The 27,500-nt window shown below is 41.4% G+C and overlaps 1 protein-coding gene across 4 annotated transcripts in view; it reads right to left on the reverse strand.

The window, feature by feature from the left end:
• NCOA5 (nuclear receptor coactivator 5) overlaps positions 1 to 10,413 on the reverse strand; it is a 30,388-nt gene extending 19,975 nt beyond the window's left edge. For all 4 annotated transcript variants that reach the window (XM_010346925.3, XM_039479657.2, XM_003936474.4 and 1 more), the window contains exon 1: positions 10,268 to 10,413. The gene's annotated coding sequence lies outside the window, so the exon portion shown is untranslated. The remainder of the gene's footprint in view (positions 1 to 10,267) is intronic.
• Between the last annotated feature and the right edge of the window lie 17,087 nt (positions 10,414 to 27,500).

Raw genomic sequence — 27,500 nt, forward strand, 5'->3', positions numbered from 1 at the left:
TAGTTAACACGTAATTGGTGTTAAACTAATTATGTCAATGTTTGAACACCCTGCCAAGCCCTAGACCTGACATATTCTCTCCAACGGTGGCGGTGGGGCGGGGTGGGGGGTTGTTTTCTAAACTCTTGGAAAGCAGCTGTAAGATTCTTTTTGTGAGGAAGAAAGTGGGGGGAAGGTAAGGAGAGTTTAAAAAACAAAAGAGCGAAGGCAAATAATTCTATTTTATGTTACTAAGAAGCAATAGCTGGATTCCATTGTCCCAAAACTTCCAATATCCCATAAAGTAGGGCCTCCTGTCAAGTGTGTCTTGTGTTGATTTCCACTGGATAGAATCTTCCAGAATAACATGCAGAAAATTAATTTTTTTAAATAAACAAATAAGACGACCTGTTAACATCTACAACCTTCACAGACAGATAACCAAGAATAAGGATTGGCATTTGGTATAGCAGAGTCAGGTAATAAAACACTTCTCATAGGTTGTTTTCATGAGAGAAGGCTGGCATATACAACTAGATATGGGAGAAAAGTGGAATCACACAAGCTTAAAGAAAAGCAAATGTGTATAGTTAAAGCCTGCTTTGCTAAAAACAAAACGTATCTGCTTTACGAAAATGGAAGTGAATAAAAACACCAGGTATTAAGAAATCTATGCCCCAAAATAATACCTAATAATGTTCATATGACTTAAAGCTAAATAAATACATTACAAATTTCATACTTCAGATGAAGAAATAAAACTGCTTTCTGCTATAGTATAGTTTATTCTCCTTTTTCCATATTAAGCAATTAATAGCATATCTAATGACATCAAATGTTATTATGCAGTACTCACATAATTTGAGTGCTTTAAAATCATAATTATGTATTTTAAAAATCCCAACCAGATTACTATCACATGAAAGATCACAGCAATAAAAGAAACTTAGAGGTCTGGTACAGATTTTATGCTGCTATGTTGCTAACTTTTGAGTTCTTGTTCAACTGAGGTTAGTCTTTAATTCCACTTTAAATCAGAAGTCTCTATTTTGTCTAGAATGGCTTCTGACAAAACTGAAGATAATATAAATCAAAATAGTGAAGTATACCTTACATTGCTTCTTAGCTTTTCAATTAAGCAGACACAAGATCTAATCCTTCTATTTTAAAAAAACCTGAAAATATTTTCTATATAAGACTTGGTCAGTAATATCTGATCATAGCTTTTGCATGTACTAGCATGCAGTACAGTCACTATTTACAACTCTTAAAGTTGATAATGGTCTAAATTACAAATTGTATAATGACAGGCCTTATAGGAAATACCTAGTTCTATTACACATAATTGTGAAGAATACTAGTTCAGGTTTAGGACTTACTGAATCTGTTAACTTACTTTGTACCACTTTCTAATTATAGGTTGGCTATGATTCAGAGAGAAATATAGTATCTTTGAGTAGGTAGTTTTCAAGGTGTCTCTGGAATACACTGGGTGTGTATTAAGATTAAAAAAATATAACAACTTCAGCAGGAGTTCATGTATTATTAAATGGTCTTGTGAATAAAGAAAACTCGTATCTAAACACTTGACTAAACCCAGCAAACATTCAGGTGAGAGTACAACACATATAGTATTACTTTAATTGGCAAGTTTCTATTACCAGTAATTTGCTCTCTACATACGAAAAAGAATATTACATTGTGTAATTATAGCCAGTTTTGTGAGTTTCCCCTACGGGACTGGGGAAATCACATGGTCATGTATACTTTATCTTTGGGAGAAAACCTGTTCTAGTTTAGAATGAGGACATAAATATTTTACTTTGAAGCTGGTGAAATCTTTTTGTAATTACTTGAAAAGTTAAAGATCATTCAAGGCTATATCTTTAAACCATTTTGATTGTAATTTGCCTCCTAGTATCTGTTTTCACTGGGCAGTCCAAAGCTATATATTTGGATGGCATGTGATGTTTCTTCTGCAAAAAACAAGAATTCTCAGATCAATGTCTTATTTTAGGGGTTAGTAAATTTTTGGGTGGTATGTTAAATGTTTGTTTATTCACTGCTATTTAAGAGTTCCTTAAACTTTCATCTTGGCTGCTGATGTATGGAGAAAATGAGACCTGGAATTTTTTTTTTTTTTTTTTTTTTTTTAAATCTAATAGAATTGCTCAGATTAGGGTAGGGCTGGGGAGTTTTCAGTGAGAGTTGTAAAAACACAACCACCAACATTACTGTCAATCCCCACTCACCCCAAAAACCTTAACACACGTGCACACAGAACTCATGGAAAAATCCATGAGTTCAGAAATACAGAAGAATAAATAACTTCAGGGAGCTAATCAGATAGAACGAAGATTTAAGGAGTCAAGACAAGCTTGCCTCATCCTAATTTTTTGTCACAGAATTTGAAAAGCTGTCAATTGGAGGCAGGGAGGCAGGGGGTTTATTTAAACAAGTTTTTCTTTGAAAATGCAAATACTGGGACTGCTAAAGCACCAACTCAGGGCTTTATATAAAAGGAAGATACCAGAAAATAATCCAGAAAACATGTAGCAGAACCGTTTGAAACCACAAAAAAATGCGGCGAAGAATTCCCAAGACACAATATCTAATATAATCTATAGTCTTATTTTGTATTAATTAATCAGATTATTTTCTCCTAAATCCTTACAGAGAGATATAGTCAACACCAAGGAAATAGAAATGGTGTTACTATAAAGAAGGGAAAAAAGGTAGAAAGACAATTTGGAGATCTTTCTGACATTAGATGGGGAAGTATGATTGGAGAAATGAATCAACAAAAGCGCAGTGGCAACTTGCGAATCTCTTTCCAAGGAGAGGTATAATGTCTCCTCTGCATAGAAAAGGGAAGAAATGGTACTTCTTTCCCCTTCTGTTATACTTATTCTGGCCAACTGCCCTTTAGACTAAAAGTCCTCTCTCAGTGTCTTCTCCACTTCAGTTTGGGTGGTACTTCCATACTTTGTTAATTATATTAGCAATGTGAATGCCATTCAAAATCATCATAATCACCATGAAGTGCTTAATCTCGGCCTGAATATTTATAGTTTCCAAGTGGTGGTCTGAAAACAGTTAAAAGCACTTCTCAGTTAAGAATTTTTAGACAAGGAAAAGAGCTTTACATACAAGGGAAAAAACTGGAAAATAATCTAGAAAACATGCTGCAAATGGCAGAACCATTATAAACTACAAAAGAATGGGGTGAAGAACTCCCAAACGAGTACCCAATATCTAATCTACAATTTTATTTTAGATTCATATGCCAGACGGGGCTCACACCATGGTCCTTGGATAATGCTATAAACAAAAACCCATGTTTCTTTCATCCATAGTACCAAGAACTACTTTGTTCTACCTATTTTTTAATTGTACCATCATAAAACAACTGTTTTCACCTTAAAACCAAGTTTTATAGTTCACAAGCTACAGCCACAGAAAACTATGAGGACTAGGAATAACAAGAGCAGTGTTAAACAAAATTTACAGGACGCCCTCTTTGGACTGAACTCCTGAACTAGGCCGAACAGGCCAAACCAAACTCACGATGAAGTTCCATACTACCAAGCCAAGACGAAGCTCTTTATCTGACGTTCTGCAAAATCAGGAGATAAAGAATGGCCAAGTCCACAAACAGGCCAGTTTCAATCAGCATGATAAGGAAGTCTGCACTGCTTTATCCTTCACAAGAAAGTAACTTTGAAATGACCAATCCACTTTTTGTTCCTTGTCTCTGCTTTCCTTAGCCCCCTTTTCTGTTTATACAGCCAAACTCCTCTGCTTATCTCATCGGAACACTTGTTCTATTTTATAGAATGAGGTGTTGCCCAATTCTAGAGTTGCAAATAAAAGCCAATTAAGATCTTTAAACTAAGTGTGTTGTAATTTTGTCTTTTGACAGCCACATGAACCACAATACTTAGTGACAGCACCACTACTAGCTGTTGAAAGAACCCTGAAGCCTATACTGTTTTAATAACTGACTACAAATGACATAAAACTCCCTAAAAGGCTTCGTTGAAAACCAACTAACAATCAGGAATTCCTAAAGTGGAATTACATGCTGATAAAGATAATGTCACTTGGAAAACCATACCGACCAGACAGCGAATATCACACATTAAATCCCCCAAACTGGGAGGGGAAATGACAGGATTTCTCACTAACCTGTATCTATGAAGACAACTTTGATAATATATTGCAACATCAGGGATATTGTAATGAATTATATTGTAACAAGTCAGGGATAAGAGAATGCTATGCTTGCTCTTTCTATATCGATCCTTTAAGCTCACTTGAATACTATAATTTCCCTCACATTTGATTATCTCCTTTATTCTCTAATTAAAATAATTATTACATCTTTAACTGTATTAGAATATTGTTCCTGGGAACAGAAATAGGGAAACAATAGTTTATACTACAGAATGCTTACTCTGTCCCTGAGCCTGTGTACTAAGAATATTATGTGCAATATTTTATTCAATCCTTTTACAACTCTTGTAGTTAAGTACTAAAATTTCTACTTTACAAATGAGAAAATTAGAAGTTTAGAGAAATTAAGTGACAGGCCACACAATCATCAGGAGGCAGAGCTGAGACTCAGACCCAGGTCTTTCTCATACCAAAGTACTTAAACATTATGCTATGCTGCCTCCAACAGGGAGTGGAGTGGAAAGATACGCTTTCCATTTAGAATATTCTTGCTAGGACTCCCTGATCACAACACTGATGGAACCTGGAAAAGGTCCAGTCTATGCTAGACACTCCATTGCTTAAATGTCCCAGAGATGCCCAATAGGGTAGGACCTACTTATTCAATGACCACTTCAGCTTCTATTACCCCAAACGACCATGTTTCTGGGGTTTGCTACTGACATTCATTACAATTCTTCAGACAAAAAGTATCAACATTTAATTTCCTACCCTTCTTATTCTTTTAAGAAATGAGCACTTGGCTGGGGATAGCAAATCTGAGCTGCGGTCCTACTTTGGGAAATGTACTCAAGTCATTTGATTTCTCTGAATCTGTATTTCCTTTCTGACAAAATGGATATTCTGCCTGTGTTAGCTATGTTGACTCAAGGAGAAAAATCAGCTGAGAAAGAACTATTTTGGATTTGCAAAGGTTGAGTTAACCTCAACTACTAAAAAAAGAGTCTGAGCTGCAAAAATTTTAAAATACAGATTTATTTAAAACTGGCAATTTTTCAACTAAACTGTACAAGTAGAGAACCAGTAGTGAATCTAAAAAGGATAGCTTATAATTAATACATGGAATGCTTCACTGATTCATGTCAAATGCCTACTATGTTTCACACATGTCCCAGGCCTTACACATGTGGAAATGACAAGGCTAAAGTCCTTGCCTTAACGAAGTTCATTTTCTAAAAAGACTGGCTCTCAGCTCTGCTGTCCAGGCTGGAGTGCAGTGGCTCAATTATAGCTCACTGCAGTCTCAAACTCCTAAACTCAAGTGATCTTCCTGCCTTAGCTTCCTGAGTAGCTGGTACAACAGGCATGCACCATCATATCCAGCTAATTTTTTTATTTATTTTATGTATTTATGTATGTATGTATGTATGTATGTATGTATTTATTAAGAGATAAGTCTCCATAAGTGCCCAGGCTGGTCTTAAACTCCTGGGCTTAAGTGATCCTCCCACCTCAGCCTCCCAAAGTGCTGGGATTATAGGCGTGCCACCATGCCTGGCCTGGAGTTCACTGTTTAATAAAGGAGAGGCACAAGTACACAGATAATTATAATATAATCTAAAGTGGCATTACGGTAGAGATAATGGAGTCCTAATTTTGTGTATGTGTGTGGCAGGCAAGAGGAGCAAAGCAGAGAGGAGACTGGGAAGAACGTGTGTATGAAGCAGGTGGGGGTGAATGGGAGGGGGAGTAGGCAGGGAAGGCTTAAAAATAACATTTAAACTGGGTCCTGGTGAATGAGTGGGAGTTTACCAGAAAGAGAAAAGTCATCCCAGCAGCACATACAAAGGTAAAGGAATGGTGTGAAGGACGTATCAAATTAGAAAAACTACAAGAAGTTTAGTGTTGGGAACGCAGAAGAAAAGAGAGGAAAGACATGAAGCCAGAGTTAGACTAGATCCAGATTGCAAAACATTTTGCTATGGAAAAGGAAGCTCGAAGCAAGAAAGTCTATTAGGAGGCTATAAACTGAACTACCACAGGGTCTCAGTGAAGCGAAATCAATGAAACTTTATGTATATCCCAAAATGAGGTGAGGGAGTATTTAAATTTAAGACATTCAAAATATTGCCCATTATAGTAACCTTCCTCAAAGATCATTGGTTTGACACTGGAGGAAAAAAACTGAAAAAGCCATGATTTTATTTTCAATAGAGCTCCCAAGTAGCCAGGACGACAGGTTCATGCACCACCACACCTGGCTATTTTTTTTGTGTGTATGTGTGGAGACAGGGTCTCACTATTGCACACAGGCTGGTCTCAAACTTCTATCAAAAGAGATCTTCCCACTTCAGCCTCCCCAAATGTTGGGGTTATAGTATGAGCCACATAACCAGCCTTAAGACACTTTAGAGAACTAAAGGTATAAGACAAGACACTCTTTTTTTTAAAGGCAATTAAAGCTGCCCTGATCCTTGCCTAAAGTTGTCTGGTCTTTACACAGGCTAACTGGAAAAGTTCTGATTCTCATGAGGTGGATTATTTCCTTAACATAAAATTGGTCCAGTTGACCTATTATCTCTTAAGTGAAGGCTAAAGAATGAAGATAACCATTCCTATAAATATTCATATCTGGTAGTAATAAAACCACCATTTAAAAAGTAGTTTCTTAAAAGGCAGTGAAGGGCCAGGTGTGGTAGCTCACACCTGTAATCCCAGCACTTCGAGAGGCTGAAGCGGACGGATCACCTGAGGTCAGGAGTTGGAGACTAGCCCGGCCAACATGGTGAAACCCCATCTCTACTAAAAATACAAAAATTAGCCGGGCGTGGTGGTGGCTGCCTGTCATCCCAGCTACTGGGGAGACTGAGGCAGGAGAACTGCTTGAACCAGGGAGGCGGAGGTTGCAGTGAGCTAAGATCGTGAGCCACTGCACTCCAGCCTGGGTGACAGAGCGAGACTCCATTTCAAAAAAAAAACAAAAACGGCAGCACACATGCTGGTATTATATATTTAGCTGTCAATATACTTCATATTTCTCTAATGTGCTGCTGCTTGAGACAGTAGACTTACCCTGATCCTTTCATTAATTATTCTCATTAATAAGAGTACAAAGAGGATAATTATGTTAGTCATTGCTCTTTTAACTACTTGACAGTTTAACTCTGCTTAGGCAGAATGGCCTAAACAAATGTATGTGCTATTCACAGGACAATTATTTTGGCACAACAACAAAAAAATTGATGTTGAGTTTTAAAAGCCCTATTGCATATAAATGCCTCCAGGACTTTTCCGAGGCATTTATATGCTAAACATGTGCAATGCCAATGTCCAAGAGAAGAAGTTACCATGGACTATACCTCAACATTTCCCAATTTTGCTTGACCCTGAAATCCAATTATCTCCAATGATAGCTTGAATATGTCTACTAATTATGTGATCGGGGCAAGAAATCTAACCTCTTTGAGTCATCATTTCCCTATATGTAAAAAAGATCACACTAGTTTGTCAGTCTCATAAGATGACTGGCAGGAGAAATGAGTTAGTATTTACCATTACTACTAAGAGTAACAGTGACTTTAGGAATAGAAGTTTCATTCTTCATGTGGGGAGTCAAAAACAAGGGAACAATGTCAACTGAGGGGGAATACAAAATTTAATATATTTCCTGTGAAGATTTTCCATTCTTAAAAGCACAATTAAATTTCATTAATTCTCAAAGTAGTAAAACATTACACAAAGGCACTGCCATCTGCAGGTCATAAACATAGACTGCTTGCAATGATTATTTAAAATGAAGTTTCAAACCATTAAATATTTTCTCATCAGACTTCTAAAGAGTCTAAAAGTTGTTTATTCTGGCCAGGCATGGTGGTTCCACCTGTAATCCCAGCACTTTGGGAGGCCGAAGCAGGCGGATCCCCTGAGGTCGGGAGTTAGAGACCAGCCTGACAAACATGGGGAACCCCTCCCCCGACTCTCTACTAAAAATACAAAATTAGCTGGGCATCCTGGTGCACGCCTGTGATCCCACCTACTCGATAGGCTGAGGCAGGAGAATCGAATGAACCCGGGAGATGGAGGTTGTGGTGAACTGAGATCGGGCCACTGCTCTACAGCCTGGGCGACAAGAACGAAACTCCGAAACTCTGTCTTAAAAAAAAAAAAAAAACAGTGTTTCTTCTTAGCTCTCAAGTACTGGTAGATGAGGTTCCATTTGCTGAAGTCCTGAAATGGACGCCGTAGTTAAATCAAATTTTCAGAAATGTGAAGAAAATGACCTTAGCCTTAAGTAAATTCTACATCGTGATCACACCAAGGTAACTCCAAACAAATAGGTTTTTAACAGGGGGATTTTTTTCTGCAGCCTTTGAGGGGAGGGGAACAAAACTTGAATAAGCCTGAACTGACTTATCCGACTTTCCTTTCAATGAATTAAATTAAATCTGCTCTTATTCACATAAACCGATCTTATGAACACACTATCAACTTACAAATAAGTTAATCTGTCAATGCCGCCTTTAAACCTGCGGTGTTCACAGGCATTCAACATTGAGCATACAGAATCTAGAAAAACAACTTCCAATGAGCCTTGCAACATGGATTCTCCAGTATATTCTACAAGGAAAATCAGTGATTCTAAGTTTTCGGTTAAGAGAAGTGTCAGAGGTTTCAAAGGCCATTTGAAGAGTGACAGATGAGCTAAAGGAAAAGCAAAGAAATCAGAATGAAGGAAGAAATGGATGTTAACAAACAGCCAAGTGATTTCTAATATCCACAATGCAAAGCATGGGCTTTCCTGGTTCCAAAAAGTCGACACAAAGTTAGTTTTCACACTCAGACTGACTCATAGAGAAAACATTAAATTAAGAGTTGTCAAAACTCACAAAAGCTTCCCCAGCATTTGTAGAAACATCTTTTTATGAGCCATCAGGGGCTTACGACATCACAACGGAGGCACAGCCGGTGCACTTGAGTGGATAGTTCTTGCAGTTCCCTGGGACTAACACTTTTAAGTCAGCAATGACAAGAGTTTACAACAAGAAAGCTGTTATGTCATTATCCCCTAAGATCCTAGGGCATTTCATAGAATCTGTTATGCTCAGGGAAACAGGGTGCAAGGCAGAAGGACCACAATTAATCCCATACTCCTAGAGCAGCGTTTCCCAAAGTGTGGGACGCAGAGTAATTTCAGGAGGAACAAGGACACACCGTTTATTTTAACAGACAAATATTTATTTTTTAATAAGCATTAAAAAAATAACTGGCTTTCCAGTACCCGGTTTGTGATTAAGTTGCCGCCTTAAATATATTTAAGGAGAAAAAGGAGTCAGTTTGAATTAAAAAAAAAAAAAAAAAAAAAAAAAAAAAGAAGTAACATTTGGTAAACAGCAGTACAGATGGTCCACGGACAAAGGTGCAACGCGAGGCTGAACTGTGGGCAACGCCGTCCTAAGAGACGCCGGGAGCCCGGAAAGCCGGCCGGATCGGACGCTGGCGCCGCGCTACGCGGTAACCCCGGGCACAGTTCCTCTCCCCGTTCTCCGGGCCCGGGGTCCGCGCCTACAAAACGCGTGGGGTGTCACACGACAAGGAGACACCCCGAAGGTGGGGTCAGGGGCCGCGAGGCGGTGGCGGGGGTCAGCGCTCCGGACATCGCTCGGCGCTGCACGCCCGGAGAACGCCCGGTGCCACGGGCCGCCGTCACCCGGGTTCGAATCCCGACTGCGCCACTGACTCGTTGAGGACCCGCGGGCGAGCGACTTCACCGATTCGACAAGGGGGTGTGGGGTGTGCGGCTCAACCAGACAGAGAAGCCTTGAGGACTCCTAGTGACCGTTCGTGCTCAGACAGGCGGCTGCGCTGCGACGCCGCCCATTTGCGACCACCACAGAGGACCACAGGCCCGGGCCTGACGGGAACCGGAGGCGGCCGCGCCCCGCACCGGGCATGCGCAGCCCCGCGCGCACCCGGAGAGGAGCCGAGGCCGTGGCCGCGCGTCGAGTGGGCCTTCCCGCCTCGGCCTCCGGGTCCGGCCAAGGCACCCCCCCAAACAACCGCCTGCCCGTCAGCCCCACGCCTCGGCTGACGGCCACCGCTTCCCGGCACTCACCGCTACCAGCGCGGCGGGCTCCCGGCCGCTCCTTCGCCTCAGGCCCGCCGCTGCCGCCTCCTCGTCGGCCCACCTGCCCGCCGTAGGACAAAGGCGCCACCAACCGACCGGCGCGGGCACGAGGCAATGGCGGCCGGGCGGAGAGTGGAGATGGGGGCAGAGGGCGCGCACGCAGCGGCAGGCGCGACACTGTCGCAAGAGCGCGCGGGTTTACGGCAGGGCTGAATTGGGGCGTTGATCTCCTTGGCAATGAGGGCCGGGAAGTGGCTCTCGGGCGGCGGTTGAGAACGCAATCGGTTGCCTAGCAACAGCGTCCCAGGCTGAGAATGGGCCCTGCAGTGTTCCTCCAGTCCCCGCCCCGGAGTACTTTCCTTCTGTTTTCAGAGCACTTCTGTTTTCATTCCCTCTTCCCTAACTATGGGAATAGAACATTCAAATCCCCAAATACCTTGATTTAGTCTTGCATAAAACTGAAAACAAAAACCCCAATTCCCTATGCACGCGTGTATTGGAGAATATACATATGGTTCTGTAACCTCCAGATCGCAAGGAACAAAGAGCAGAAAGGTGGAGAAAATGTTGTATTTAAATTTACATTTAAATAGGCTCTGTACTCTATTAGTTTCACTGACAAGCGGCAAAAGGCTTCTGGAGATACAGCCACAGGTTCTTCTTGAGTCATTTATTTATTCTTGGAATATTCATTCAATGTCAAAAATTTCCCAGAATGTAACTGTTGGCCGTGAAGCCTGTAAAATGTTGTATTGTTCATTTCATGTATAGAATATATTTGTCACAGGGAATGGGATTTGCTCACACAATAGTAGATGCACTCTGTTAATCACAGCCATAGCTATATGAATCAGGTACTCTTTTATTAGTGTTGGAAACGCCTCAGACTCCATGGTGTCTAGTTTTTCTCCTTGTGAATATTACCTGCTAAGAAAAAATGGTGCCTGTGGAATTTAAGCACTGCAAGAAACCAGATTTCTTTGACATCTGCTCCTGTGCTCATTCTTTCACTCGTTTATGCCCTGAATGTTTGCTACATACCTACTATGTAGCCCCGTACTTATTATATGGCTACTTGTTAGGCACTGTTATGAGCAAATGCAGACAATTCTCTACTATCTTGGAGATTACAGTCTGGTGAAAGATAGCATTAGGTGAATAATCACACTTCAGTGTGTAACTGCAAACTGAGATAAACGCTATGATGAAAAGAAATAGGGATTCTCAGTGGGTGTAACTGGAACTTCAGTTTACTCACAGGCAATGTGGGTTATTCCAATTCCACTTTATAAGACTGTATGAAATTAGAAATAAAGGCATGAAGTCTGTGAAATAATGGATACCTAACAAGTATTCATTCTTATTCCTTTCCCTCCAATATAGATCCTAATACTATGATCGTTTAAGAAGAATCATATTGGCTGGGTGTGGTGGCTCACACCTGTAATCCCAGCACTTTGGGAAGCCCAGCGGGGCAGATCATGAGGTCAGGAGTTCCAAGACCAGCCTGACGAATATGGTGAAACCCCGTCTCTACTAAAAATACAAAAATTAGCCAGGCATGGTGGCGTGCTCCTGTAGTCTCAGCTACTCGGGAGGCTGAGGCAGGAGAATTGCTTGAACCCACAAGGGGCAGATTGCAGTGAGCCATATCAAGCCACTGCACTCCAACCTGGGTGACAGAGTGAGACTCCATCTCTAATCAACAACAACAACAAAATAATCATATTAATTAGGTGATTAAGATAACCAAGCTTAGGGCAAAATGTTGGTTTAGAAGTGAATGGCTGTTCCTCAAGTAGGTAGTGAACTTTAGCCAAAAGATGTATGTATTCGGTGACTTATTTAGTAAGTGTTTAATGAGTGTTTTCTATGCACTTGGTTTTGTGGAGAGTAGAGAGTAAGGTAGATAAAGTCCTTGTGCTTACGTAGCTCATGGCCTATTAGGGAATACAAACAACAAACAAATGATAATATATAATGTTTGATGAGTATTTTTGATAGAGGACCAAGTTAATTTTATGAAGAAAGATTCTTATATGGAGGCAGGTACTCAGGACTTGATGACTTCTCATTTAGATGTTTGCTTTACATAACAGGTAACATCCATTGTGTGCCTGCCATGTGCTGAATCCTTTACAAATATCATCTCATTTAATCCTCACAACAGGCCTATAATATACTTACTATATTCCTATTTTACAGATGTGAAAACTGAGGCCAGCTAATTTGCTGTGGTCCCACAGACAGTATGTGGCATGGCCAGACTCAAATTTGTGTGGCCTGATGCCCAGACATTCTATTTTAACCACACATGATACTGTTTTCTGGGATAAGAAGTTCCTTTCTAAGTCAGGGGGTACTTGATTGGTGGAAAGCCTCTAACCCTTCACAGGTGGGCACCAAGGTTTGACCAGTGGATAAAATGTAAGTCTGCTACAATGGAGGCCGTCTAATTTCTGTCCGATGGATCTTTGAGCTCACTGGCTCTTAAAATTTGGTGTACAGTAGGTTACCCCTTGCCATAAGGGGAGAAAGGTGTAGTTTAATGTGTGCCCAGTACTAAAGAAAGACTGTGTGTTTCCTAGAACATATGAGAACTTGGCCTTGTGATTTACAGGACAGCCAAGAGAGGGCAATGAGCAGTTCCACTCAAACAGCAAACTGGAGGGGGCAGCATTTGGTGCTCAGCAAATACCTGTTGAATGAAGAAAAAAACTAAGGAAGAAAGAAAGAGTAAATTCAATACCAATAGTGGAGGAACTTTTTTGAGACATCAATTTGGTTTTATTTTAATCTGGTATTTTTCTTAGTATTTCAGACTGCTCTATGGGATGAAGCCAGACACTTCTAAGGTAAAGAAGTGGTGATTAAAAAGTATCTAAGCAATAGGCTCAGGAATATCCCAGGATGGAGAACCAGAGGGCCTATGAAAAAGAAAACATAGGTTTTTTTCTTTTTTAAGACAAGATTACTGAAGAGAATCAGAAAGTAGGATCAGAAGGCAATCTTGATTAGAACCCTTCCATTTTGACAAATTCAGGGCATAATATAGCCTCTTAAAATTTTACTTTTGATTTTTTTTCTTTTCTTTCTTTCTTTTTTCTTTTTTTCTTTTTTTTTTTGAGACAGTATCACTTTGTTGTCCAGGCTAGGTGCAGTGGCGTGATTAAGCCTTGACCTTCCGGGCTAAAGTGATCCTCCCACCTCAGCCTCCTGATTAGCTGGGACTACAGGCATGTGCCACCATGCTGGGCTTTTCTTGGGTAATTTTTGTAGAGACAGGGTTTCACCATGTTGCTCAGGCTGGTTTCAAATTTCTGGGCTCAAGCCATCCTCCCTCTCGGCCTCCAAAAGCGTTGGGATCACGGGCATGAGCCGCTGCACCCTGCCAAATCTCACTTTTGTGTTGGTGATGAGTGAGCTGGCATAAAGACCTATTCTAAACGCCAACAGCACTCAGATGCAGCCTGAGTTTACAAAAACACTTTCAGGAATACTTTGCATATTATCTGACACAACCCAGTAGAGGGGAAACCTAGTATTTAAGAGTGTTGACTTTGGTGAAAGAAGTCAGAATAGAGGTTAACTCTGGGGAGGTTGAGATAGGGGAGGTTAAGATAGAGGTTAAGACTGGGGAGAAGCTTGAAGGAACTTTCAGGGAGATGAAAATATTCTATTTCTTGATCCCATAGTGATTACATGGCAAGTATACACAGGTAAATGTTTATAAAGTCATGTGTTTAAAATCGTGTATTTTACTACATGTGAAGTATACAGCAATAAAATTTTAATTAAAAGAAAAACAGATGAAGATTTAGAAATCAAAATGATTTGAGTTCAAATCTTGGCTCTGTCCCTTAACATAGCTATGTGAGTTGGGTCTTCTTTCATACATTTGATGTGTATTGATCACCTCCTAGGTTTACCATGCTAGACATAAAGGACACAGCAGCAAACAAGAAAGAGATGGACTGTGCTTTCACAGAACTTCAGCCAAGCCACGGGTACCTTCCTCATGAGGTCATTGTAAGGATTAAGTGAAATCAAGCATGTAAAGTTCCTGGAATATACCTGATGCTCAAAAACAAATAAACAAACCCAAACATTTTATAGATTGTGAGGAGCCTATTGCTTAGGTGAAGTGACTTATCCTAAAGCCATACATTAACTAAGAAGTCAAGTTGGAACTAGAACTTAGAACCCAAGTCTTAATTCCAAGTCCTATAATTTTTCAATTATAACCACACTTTCCTGTTATATTTCAGATGTATGAAAGGAAAGCACTTTACATACTGTGCCCGATAGCTGGTGTTTATAAAGATCCTTGAATGACACTGTGGTAGAGTTCTCAGATTTAATAAATACAACTAAACTAAACTAAACATTTTGGGTCAGATATGGTGGCTCATTCATGTCATGCCAGCACTTTGGGAGGCCAGTGCAGGAGAACTGGTTAAGCCCAAGAGTTTGAGGCCAGCCTGAGCAACATAGAGGGACCCTGTCTCTGTAAAACATAAAAATACTAGCCAGGTGTGGTGGTGTGCACCTGTAGTCCCAGCTACTCAGGAGGCTGAGGTTCGAGGATTGCTTGAGCCTGGGAGGTCAGGGCTGTAGTGAGCCATGATTGTGCAACTGCAGTGCAGCCTAAGTGACAGAGCGAGAACCCGTCTCAAAAGAAATAAACAAAAATTACGTTTTTGAAAAAAAAAAGTATGCCCCATGTAATATTTTGGATATATTTATACTAAAAAATTATTCATTGTTTTTCTAAAATTTAAATGTAACTGATGACCCATATTTTATCTGGCAACTCTACACTGAAACAATCATTGAGTTTTAAATAGATGTTTCTTCATTAGAAGCAATCTTACTTTCTAAAAGATTCATGTAAAGAAAAAGACTTTGAAAAACATTTAGAGATTGAGGTGCTCGTTTGTTTCTTTTTTTTTTTTTTTTTTTGAGACAGAGTCTCTGTCTGTAACCCAGGTTGGAGTGCAATGACATGATCAGGGCTCACTGTAGCCTTAACCTCCTGAGCGCAGGCAATCTTCCCATCTCAGCCTTCCTGAGTAGCTGGGACCACAGGCACACACCACTAGGCCTGGCTAATTTTTGTATTTTTGGTAAGATACGGTTTCATTATGTTGCTTAGGCTGGTCTCACACTCCTGGGCTCCAGCAAACCTGCCGCCTTGGCCTCTCATCGTGTTGGGATTACAGGTGTGAGCCACTGCACCTGGCCTGGTATCTCTTAATTTAATTTCTTACTTATTAGTTTTCTGGTTAACTATACTGGGACAGAGATTCTGTGACCCAACTTCATCTTGCCATCTTTACCCAGAACTTTCACATTACCTCATTTACTCTACACAGCAACCCTATGTGATGGATGCTAAATGATTTGAACTTTAAAAATTTCTTTCTTTTTTTTTTTTTTGAGACGGAGTTTCGCTCTTCTTACCCAGGCTGGAGTGCAATGGTGCGATCTCGGCTCACCGCAACCTCCGCCTCCTGGGTTCAAGCAATTCTCCTGCCTCAGCCTCCTGAGTAACTGGGATTACAGGCACGCGCCACCATGCCCAGCTAATTTTTTGTATTTTTAGTAGAGACGGGGTTTCCCCATGTTGACCAGGATGGTCTTGATCTCTTGACCTCATGATCCACCCGCCTCGGCCTCCCAAAGTGCTGGGATTACAGGCTTGAGCCACCGCGCCCGGCCCAAAAATTTCTTAACATTTCAAACATACATCAAAGTAAATAAAATAATGTAATACATAACTTTCTACTCACCAGTGTGATTAAACAAATGTAAATGCTTTTGCTCACTTGCTTTAGAAATAAAATGATATAAAAACAGCTGGCTGGGCATGGTGGCTAATGCCTGTAATCCCAGCACTTTGGGAGGCCAAGGCAAGTGGATCACCTGAGGTCAAAAGTTCAAGACTAGCCTGGCCAACATGGTGAAACCCTGTCTTTACTAAAAATACAAAAATTAGCTGGGTTTGGTGGCACATACCTGAATCCCAGCTACTCAGGAGGCTGGGGCAGGAGAATCACTTGAACCCGGGAGACGGAGGCTGCAGTGAGCCAAAACTGAGTTATTGCACTCCAGCCTGGGTGACAAGAGAGAATCTTTGTCTCAAAAAACAAAGAAACAAACACAAAACCAGGTAAGACCCTTCTCCTGTCACCCTTGTCTCTCTCCCCAGAGGTAATCACTCTCCTGAAATACATTCTCATGTATATTTTGTACTTTTAATTTTATTTTTAACAGGGTCTCACTCTGTTGCTCAGGTGAGAGTTCAGTGATGCTATTGTTCACTGCAGCCTCAAACTCCTGGGCTCAAGCAATCCTCCTGCTGTAGTTGCCCGAGTAGGTAGGACTACAGGTTCACACCCCCATGCCTGGCTAATTTAAAAAATTATTTTTTTTGTAGAGACTAGGTCTTGCTATGTTGCCCAGGCTGGCCTCAAACTTCTGGCCCCAAGGGATCCTCTCACCTTCGCTTCCCAAAGTGCTGGGGCATGAGCCCAGTAATACAGTGCCCAGCCTATATTTTTTACTTTTATTATAAAAAATATTTCATACAGTGCCCAGCCTATATTTTTTACTTTTATTATAAAAAATATTTCATACAGTGCCCAGCCTATATTTTTTACTTTTATTATAAAAAATATTTCCATAAACTATATAGTATTGTTTAATAGTGTTTAAATATAGTTTATGTATCCTTTTGTGACTTTTTAAAAAACTGTACTAGGTTTTTAAGATTTAAATATGTTGAAACATGTAACTAGTTTACTGATTTTTCTAAAAATTGTACTTTAGATTCTGGGATATATGTGTAGATCATGCAAGATCGTGGCATAGGTACATTCATGGCAGGGTGGTTTGCTGCCTCTATCCCCCCAGTTTACTGATTCTTTTTATTATTATTATTTCCAAAGCAACCCGTTTACTGATTCTTAAAGTGTGGCTCTTGGACCAGCAGCACAGCAGCATGTGAGAATTTGTTAGAAATGCTAGTTTTCAATGAAAGATTCAGAAACTCTAGGAGGACCCAGTCATCTGCCCTTTACCAATCCCTTCTGATGGTTTTAATATACCCTGAAGTTTGAGAACTACTGCTCTAATTTATTTATTTGTTGGCTAGGATTGTATGAATGTCTCATACTAAGGAAGTTAGGGTTGTGTTCTGTTTTGATTTTTGTTATTGTTGTTTTTGTTTTTGAGACAGAGTTTCACTCTGTTGCCCAGGATGGAGTACAGTGGCATGATCTCATGTCACTGTAATCTCTGCCTCCCGAGTTTAAGTGATTCTCCTGCCTCAGCCTCCCAAGTAGTTGGGATTACAGGCCCCTGCTCCCACGCCCAGCTTATTTTTCTATTTTTAGTGGAGATGGGATTTCACCACGTTGGCCAGGCTAGTCTCAAATTCCTGACCTCAAGTGATCAGCCTGTCTTGGCCTCCCAAAGTGCTAGGATTACAGGTGTGAGCCACTATGCCCCATCCTGCTTCTTTTTACAAATAGTGCTGCATTGAACCTGCTAATGCATATTTCCTTGGGTACCCATTTCAGAGCTTTCCAGGATACTCATTTAGTAGTGGAATTGCTATCTTTGTAGTAGATCACATTTTAAACTTCACAAGATTTAGCAAGATTACTCGCCAAAGAAGTATTATTTAAAGAAGTATATTCCTGCCAGCAGTGTATAAGTAAGTACCAGTTGTAAATTTCCTTGCCAACTTTTGATATTTTCAGACTTTATTCATTTATTTATTTTTGACTATGATGATGGCTGTGAATGATATCTTCATGGATTTCATTTTAATTTTCCTGAATTGAGTGATATTCAGCACTGTATCGTACAGCTGTCTAGGTTTCTTTCTTCGTGAATTGCCTGTTCACATTTCTGGCCCATTTTTCTATTAGGATTACCTATGGTTTTAAAAAAATTAGTCCATAGGAGTTCTTTACATATTCTGGACATGGATCTTGTGTACAGGTTAGGTCTTCTGTCTGTGGTTTGTCATTTTACTTTGTGAATGGTGTGTTGTCATTAAAAAGTTTTACATTTTAATTCAAATGTTTCAACATTCCACTTTATGGTTCTAAGTGTCTTGTTTAAGAACTCCTTTCTCAGTCATATAGATAGTCTGCTTGGTAATTACTACCATAATGTCCATTTGGTAGATGAGTCAACTGAGGCACAGAGAGCTTAAATGACATGCTCAAGGTCACACACTACTGGAGATGAGTGACTTGATCTCTTGGTCCCTGGGTTGCACTGTACTCTGCAGTTTCAGAACTTTTCGCCATCCTGTTCTGCTGTTTGTTTCATGAGAACTCTTGTCAGCCTTTTTCTGTAGATAGAGAGGGCGTGCAGAGCTCAGACAGGGTGCAAGTTTGGTGCAGTTTTTATTTACTGCATAATGAAGCACCTGGCTCTAGACTTCAGGATTTTTTTTTAAAAAAAAGATTTAAATTATTTCAAATAATTTCAGATTTATAGACAAGTTGCAAAAAACAGTATAAAGAATAATTGGCCCAGCATAGTGGCTCACGCCTGTAATTTCAGCACTTTGGAAGGCCAAGCTGGGTGAAACTGGTGAGTTTGAGACCTGACTGGACAACAAAGTGAGACCCCATCTCTACAAAACAAATAAAAAATCACCCAGGAGTTGCTTCCGCCCGGCTGTTTTTCTGCACAGGAGGGCCGTAGTCAGCCATGGCGCCAGCCGGAATGGCATGATCTTGCAGCGGCACTTCCACAAGGACTGGCAGTGGCGCGTGGCCACGTGGTTTAACCAGCCCTTGCGGAGGATCCCTAGACTCAAGGCCCTCAAGCCAAGGCGCGCCGCATTGCCCCGTGTCCCGCGTAGGGGCCCATCCGGCCAGCCCATCGGAGGCTGCCTATCGGCTCATGGTGCGCTGACCCACGGTTCGGGGCCGCATGAAGGTGCGCGCTGGCGGTGGTTTCAGCCTGGAGGAGCTCGGGGTGGCCGGCATTCAGAAGAAGGCGGCCCGGATCATTGACATGTCTGTGGATCTGAGGAAGCAGAACAAGTCCAAGGAGTCCCTGCAGGCCAACGTGCAGCGGCTGAAGGAGTACCACTCCAAACGCAACCTCTTCCCAGGAAGGCCTCAGCCCTCCAGAAGGGAGACAGTTCTGCTGTAGAACTTAAACTGGCCACCCAACTGACAGGACCGGTCGTGCCCATCCGGAATGTCTATAAACAGGAGAAAGCTCGGGCGGGCGCGGTGGCTCACGCCTGCAGTCCCAGCACTTTGGGAGGCCGAGGCGGGAGGATCACGAGGTCAAGGGATCGAGACCATCCTGGCCAACATGGTGAAACTCCGTCTCTACTGAAAATACCAAAAAAGTTAGCCTGGCGTGGTGGCGTGCGCCTGTAGTCCCAGCTACTCGGGGGGCTGAGGCAGGGGAATCGCTTGAACCTGGGAGGCGGAGGTTGCAGTAAGCGTAGATCACGCCAGTGCCTTCCAGCCTAGCAACAGAGCGAGACTGTCTCTCTCTCACACACACAAAAAGGATGTTGAAAAGAAAAAATAAAGCCCTCTTGGGGACTTGCAGCAATAATAATAATAATAGTAATAATAATAATAATAATAACCCAGGTGTGGTGCTGTGCACCTGTAGTCCCAGCTACTGGGAAGGCTGAGGCAGGAGAATTGCCTGAGCCCAGGAAGTTGAGGGTGCACTGAGCCATGGCTGCACCACTGTATTCCATCCTGGGGCAGTGAGAGAGAGAGAAAGAGAGAAAGAGAGAGAGAAGAAATTTTTGAATGTCCTTCACACAGATTCCCCAAACAAACATTTCATTGTTTGCTCTATAACTCCCCCTCTACCCATTTCTTTCTGTTCCCCTCTCTCCGACTCTTGTCTAATCTACAGACTCATATGCATTTCACAAATGGTCCCAGTAATGTTCTTCTGAGCAAAAGAAACAGTTTTTTTTTTTTTCCTAGTCCACGGTCCAATCTAGGATGCATGTCGCCTTTAGTTTTCAAGTCTCTTGAGTTTCCTTTAATCTACAACCGTTCTTCAGTCTTTTTTGCCTTTCATGACCTTGACATTTTTGAAGAGTACAGGTCATTTATTTGATAAAATGTTCCTCTTTGGGGCTTGTCTGATGTTTATTCATCATTAGATTCAGGTTATACATCTTTGGCAGGAATGTGCAGAAGTGATGTTGCATCCTTTTTAGCCAGTGTTTGTTCTAAACCCTTTTGACTAGAACCCCCTGCAGCATTATATGCATAGATTCATTTTTTTCCACTCAAAGGGATTAAAATCGCTTATATACAATTCTCAGAGGGCTCACACAACCTAATAAGAGCCAATACGTGGGCGGGTGTGGTGACTCATGCCTGTAATCGTAGCACTTTGGGAGGCCGAGGTGAGTGGATCACCTGAGGTCAGGAGTTTGAAACCAGCCTGGCCAATGTGACGAGACCCCATCTCTACTAAAAATACAAAAATTAGCTGGGCGTGTTGGCATGTGCCTGTAATCTCAGCTACTCAGGAGGCTGAGGCAGGAGAATCCCTTGAACCCAGGGGGTGGAGGTTGCAGTGAGCCGAGATTGCACCATTGCACTCCAGCCTGGGCAACAAGAGTGAAACTATGTCTCAAAAAAAAAAAAAAAAAAAAAAAAAAAAAGAAAAAAGAAAAAAAAAGAAGCCAAGACATTCCACATTTCTCATGGCTGTCTTGGTGGGAGTTCTTAGTTAACAGGGCTGTCTGAAAGAGGCTAGGAGACAGGCATTGAGTCAGGGAGAAGAGGTTTCTGCAACACTTTACAGGCTTCACGACCCTCTGGGACCTGCCTGTGCTGCCCCCAGGGAATTCATCTAGTGCATCAGGCAAACAGATATCCCACTCTCCAGTTTCCTTGGCCCAAGTTTATTGAGGGAATTTACCATTTATGAAGGCTTGGTGGATTAGAACACAAGCTGTGGAATCTGGATGGTCTATGTTCACTTCCTGCTTTACCACTTTCTAGCTGGGCAAACTTTGGTTTCAACCTCCCTGCACCTCACTTTCTTCATCTGTCAAAGGGGTGTAAGAATAGTCAGAAGGTCAGGGTGAAGTAAGTTAAATCAGGTAGCACGTATCACTCTTAGAATCATGCCTGGCTCATTGTGTGGGCTCATTAGCTCATAGATCTCACCTTCTCTAGGTTCACTTGATGACTTCATACTTTGTGTCTTGTCCTATTTGTTAGTTCCTAGAAAGCAGAGGGCCTTGGGTTTTCATACGCTACTGTGTTCACAGATGGAATAAATTTCACCGATCACTAAATGATCATTGAATTCTGGTCCCCGAGGACATTGGAGTGGGGATGAAGGGGACTTTGTTGGGACCATATCAAGTTCCTGGTTAGCCTCAACAGAACTAATAGCTTCTCAAAGCAAGAGTCTGTAAAACACAGTGAATCAGAATGGAACTGAACACACTTGACAGCCTGTGCTGTATGTTGATAGAGGTGGCTCAGAGAGCTGTTGAAAGACCACTCTAAAGTCCCTCCAAGCCATTAGAGAGCTTCCTTGGCAGGGTCACTTGGCTTGAAGCCCAGCCTCAGTGACACCTACCCATGTCAGTATAGCTCTGTACAACTGCGGTAATCAGAATAGTGGTCCCCTGAAGAGGTCCATACCTTGATCTCTGGAACCTGTGAATATGTAACCTTATGTGGCAACAATAACTTTGCAGATGTCATTGATCTTGAGATGGGGAGTCCTAGATTACTCAGGTGCACTCAATGTAATCACAAGAGTTCTTATAAGAGGGAGGTAGGAGGCTCAGAGTCAGAGAAGATACGATGACAGAGGCAGAGGAGCGAGGGAAGGAAGGAAGCATAGGCCAGGGGAGAGAAAGATGCTACGCTGCTGGCTTTGAAGACAGAAGATGGGGCCACAAGCCAAGGAAAGCAGGTGGCTTCTAAAAGCTGGAAAAATCATAAAAAGAGATTCTCCCCCAGATCCCTCAGACCTTCTGACCCGTTTTTGATTTTGGACTTTCTTCTCTCCAGAAGACTAAATAAATATATGTTTTCCTTTTCTAATTTTACATGGCTTACTTTTTTCCTTTTAATAATTAAATATTTGATCCAATTAAAATCAGTTTTTAAAATTTAATTTAATTTGTTTTTGTTTTAGACAGAGTCTTTCTCTGTTGCCCAGACTGGAGTGCAGTGGCACAATCTTGGCTCACCGCAACCTCTGCCTCCTGGGTTCAAGCAATTTTCCTGCCTCAGACCTCCAAGTAGTTGGACTACAGGCACACGCCACCACACTTGGCTAATTTTTTTTTTCTATTTTAGTAGAGACAGGGTTTCACTGTGTTGTCCAGGCTGATCTTGAACTCCTGAGCTCAGACAATCTGCCCACCTTGCCATCCCTAAGTGCTAGGATTACAGGCGTGAGCCACCGAGCCCAGCCTAAAATAAGTTTTGATGCAATATGCCATAGGTAAGTGTAATTAGATTCTCTCTCTCCTCAAGCAATCTTGATACCAAATAACAGTTTAACCATTTTTGTGTTTCTTATTTACCACATACATTCTTTTCTACAGGAGGATCAAGTTTAGGATATCAGTTGTTTCAATAGCTGTCTCTTTTTGAGGCGGTCTATACTGTTTCAATTATGTTACTCTAGATGGGAACATGTTTAGTTATTCTGTTTCCAGAAGCCATGTGAAGTATACTTGTGAAACCATTTAAAAAGATTATCTTTAATATAGGTAAGGGAATCTTGTTTGTGCTACTCAAATGACCAGATTAATCTGAGTAATGCCCTCCTTCACTTGGAATTCAAAGGATCCATTTCCCAATTTTTCCTAGAAGTGTTGGGGTATATAAATAGAATGTAACTCTAATAATCATACAGAAAGGTAAAGAAAAATGTCAGAGTCAGGCAGGCCAGCTGAGTCAGTGGCTCACTGTTTTTTCAAGATTTTTATTCATTGAGTCCAGGGTAGAACTTGAGACTGAGAATATTTATTTATTTGTTTTTAAAAAATGCTGTCTCAGGTTTGCAAACCACTGGGCTGGTTTGCAAATTAGAACTGCAAAGATAATATACCTAAAAGCCATTTGCCACATGTTACCAACTTTCAGGGTTCCTCATATATAACCCAAACTGAGAATGTTAAATCTCCCTTATGAGGGTTAGAACTGGATAACTGGCCAAGTCAGTAGAGACAGAATTTGAAGGATGAGTTCTCCAAATTCAAAACCTAGTGTTATTAATCAGCCATTTACCTTTATTCATAGTTTCTGGAAATCAGAGTTTCCAGAGGGGCTTGGTGAGGCAATTTTTTTCACATAGTCTTAGGGCCTATCCATGTGGTCTCTGGGCACGGGCTTGTGGAGAGAGGGCTTCCTCACATCATGGTGGCCTCAGAGCAGTTGTGCTGCTCACATGAAGCTCAGGGCTCTGAGGGAGTGGCTAAGAGAACCAGGCAGGTGCTGTATTGCCTTCTATGACAGTTTCAAAAGTCACATAAGCCTGGCCAGGTTCAAGGAAAGGGAGCATAGACCCCCATTTCTCAATGGGAAGAATATAACAATCCCACTCTGAGAAGAGCATGTGGGATGGGAGATACGGTTGTGGCCATTAGTGGGAAATGCAATCTGCCACAGTGGAGTCATCTGTTGCAACCACATCCAGTGCCCCAGAGCCTTTCTCTCAAATCTCTCTCGAATCTGTCCACGTCTCTATGTACCCCTGCCCAACATTAGTCCAAGCCATCTTGGACCCCTTTGACTGCCTCCAAACCAGGGCCCAGCTTCCACTTTTCTTTGCCTTCCATTCTTTCTCTTCTACAGCTAGAGTGATATTTTTATAAAAAAATTTAATTGCACTCCCCACTGTTCTTGGAATAATAATAAAGCTGCCTTCAAGACCCTGTGAGATCTGGATCCTTTCTGCCTTCCACACTTACCTTATCCCACGGTACCCTTGCTTCCCAACCTGCAACCCCATCGGTATTCTTTCAGGCCCGACGTCCACCACGTTCTTTCCACCTCAAGGCATTTTTACCCCCCATCTCCTCTGCTTAAAATATTTTTCCAGCTCCTTTCCTACCTCATCCCACTCCCTCCTCCCTTTCACCTCTTTTTTTTTTTTCCCTTTTTTCTCCTCTCTTTGTGTAATAATCTTTTCACCTCTTTAACTAACTCCTACTCATCCTGAAGAATGAGTCTTGGCAGACATAATTAATCTGGGGTCCTACTGCATTAGGGTGAGCCCCAATTCAATGCTGATGTCTTAATAAGAAAGGGAAATATAATTGAAATCTTACTCCCCTGCACTCCAAGTAGAGAGGGAGTATGGCATGGGTAGCTAGGAGCACAGACTATGGATTTAGACTTCCTGGTTCTAAATCCTGGCTCTACCATTTACTAGCTGTGTGACCTTGGGCATGTACTTAACCTCCCTGTGCCTCAGTTTTTTTCCTTTGTAAAACACGAATGGTAATAGTACCTGTCTCAAAGGATTGCTATGAACATTGATGAGTTAACAGAGGTCAAACACCTAGAAAAACACCTGCTGCTTAGTGCTCCATAAGCTTGGCTGGTAGCGGTTTGTCAGCTTCTTGCATGCCGTTGGAGGATTGCATGGGATGCTCTTATGCATTTCTGTTTCCTGTCACTTGCCCAATCAGAGGCCAGATAATGGGATGTGAGGAGATGTTTCCTATTACTTCCTAATTTACGACTTTAGACCCACAGTTGAGGATAAACAGGTGCTAAATATATTATGAACCTTAACCTGGGGTTTATGAACTTGGATGGGAAAAATTTACTCTCTTATTTTCATTGACTTCTAACTTAAATCAAGCATTTCTTTTGATCATGAATGTAGGCAATAGACTACAGTAGTGTGAGCAGGGCCTGCTACATTGTCACCAATAGAAGGCACAGATATTTCTATTTGATGTCACACTAGAGCTGCTGCTGCAGATGTCTTGAATTATTGTTTGCACATATCATTACTTTGAAATTATGGAGGTTTTAGACTTGCCACTAGAGCTTGTTATTTAATCCATTAATAAAGAGGCACATATATGCTATATCACATATTTGTCTTAATGTTTTGATGACTATATTTCAACATAACTGGTCTTCTTTATAACTATCATATTTTACATTCGCAAAGATTTTTCTGAGAAAGGTCTGTGGGATTCTCCAAACAGCCAGAGGATTCTACAACACAAAGAAAACTTAAGAATCCTATTTTAAGGAAAGTAGCCAACAACTGGGGTGAAAAGCTCTCTTAAGGGCATACTAAGAGATGAGTGCTTTCTTTGAGTGAGACATTGTGCTGAGGACTTTATATATATCTTCATGTAATCCTCCCAACACCCTTAAAAGTAAGTATCATTATTTATTCCCATTTTACAAATGAGAAAATTGAGGCTCAGAGGAGTAGGCAAATTACCCAAGGTCACAGAGTAGTGTGTTAGTGGCAAAATCTATGTTGTTAATGATTTCAATGTCCTGCTTCTTGTATAAATCCTTTGAGTCTTTGCCACTACCCTGCAATGTAAGTACCTCATACTTTCATTTTGCAGATGAGGAAACTGAGACTCAAAAAGATAGAGTCATTTTATTTCTCATTGTTAATTGATATAGTCAAGATGCAAACCCATTTCTGTGATTCCTAAGCCCACATGTCCCACTGTGTCTGGCAGAGTTAATTACAGGTACCGTGGAAATATAGCCTGGGAGTGCTGTTGGTTTATCAGATACCTTTCTATGCCATCCATCAGGATTAGGCAGTTTGGAAAGAAATTACTACTTTTACTGTTTTTGCTGTGGGATGACAGAACTGTGCGGGGAACGTCTTTGTGGATGTGAAATCCACGTCAGCATTTGGAAAACTTCATTAGCCACTATTGTCTAGACTAGGGAGTTAAAAGTAGGAAGCAAGAGATAAAAGAATACATGGGTAGGAAGTTCTGTGTTGGCTCATGCTGAAACGGAAAGAACCATTATTTTGAAACCATTAATGATGAACTTGGTAAGGATCAAAGTAGTCTCGTTATCTGTAAATCTAATGAAATGAAAATGAGGTAATGGTATGTTTTATAACTATGGAGGATCTGAGAAGCTGGAAATTATCTCAGCATGAATACTATAAGAGAAGAGGGAACAATGGAAGCCATCTAGAAAAGGATCTTTATTCAGCTTTATTTATAGCAGGTATTCGTCTTATCTTTCAATACAGGGATCACAAAGGAGTTTGTTTCACCTTCCTGGGTGTATGAAAATACAACAGTTGTCACAGTCCCTGCTGCTTCCTTCCATGGAACTTAACTCATACAAAGAGGGGAAAGGCAGAGAGCTATGATGAGGGGGATGAATAGCTCGGGGTGGGAGGGGAGACTGGAGGTAAGAGAGACTGGGGAGAAGAAAAGAACTAAGAGAGATTCTTTTCACCATTGCCCAAACCCTTTTCTCTAAGTTTTTACTTAAAAAAAATATTTTTTAACAGAGACAGGATCTCACTATGCTGTCCTTTCTGGTCTCAAACTCCTAGGCTCAAGTGAGCCTCCCTCCTTGGCTTCCCAAAGTGCTGGGATTATAGGTGTGAGCCACTGCACCTGGCCTCAACACCTTTTCTCTAGACCTGAGTTATCTAACATAGCAGCTACTAGCTATATATGGCTCTTTACATTTGATAAAAGTCAATACGATACACCCTCCACTTTCTTGGTGGTACTAGCCACATTCCAGATGTTCAACAGACACATGTAGCTAGTGGTAACTACCGTATTGAATGGCATAAATACACAATGTTTCCATTATCACAGAAAGTTCTATTGGACAGTGCAAATAAATGCTCCAGTCCACCTAAATGTCTAGGAGTATTTAAAGCCTAGGACAAGGGAAATCCCATGACTGTAGCATCTCTGGCCCAAAGGATGACAGAGCTCTGAGTCTTTGAAATGGGACATAAAGGTCCCAGTTTCCTGGGTGAGAAATAAGGGTCCCAGTTTCCACTTCTATTCTCTAGAACTCAGTTTTCCTTTTTTTTTTTTTTTTTTTTGAGATGAAGTTTCACTCTTGTTGCCCAGGCTGGAGTGCAATGGTGCAATCTTCGCTCACTGCAACCTCTGCCTCCCAGGTTCAAGTGATTCTCCTGCCTCAGCCTCCCAAGTAGCTGGGATTACAGGGATGTGCCACCATGC

Source organism: Saimiri boliviensis, chromosome 9, assembly GCF_048565385.1.
Source record: "Saimiri boliviensis isolate mSaiBol1 chromosome 9, mSaiBol1.pri, whole genome shotgun sequence".
In the NCBI taxonomy this organism is placed as follows: domain Eukaryota; kingdom Metazoa; phylum Chordata; class Mammalia; order Primates; family Cebidae; genus Saimiri; species Saimiri boliviensis.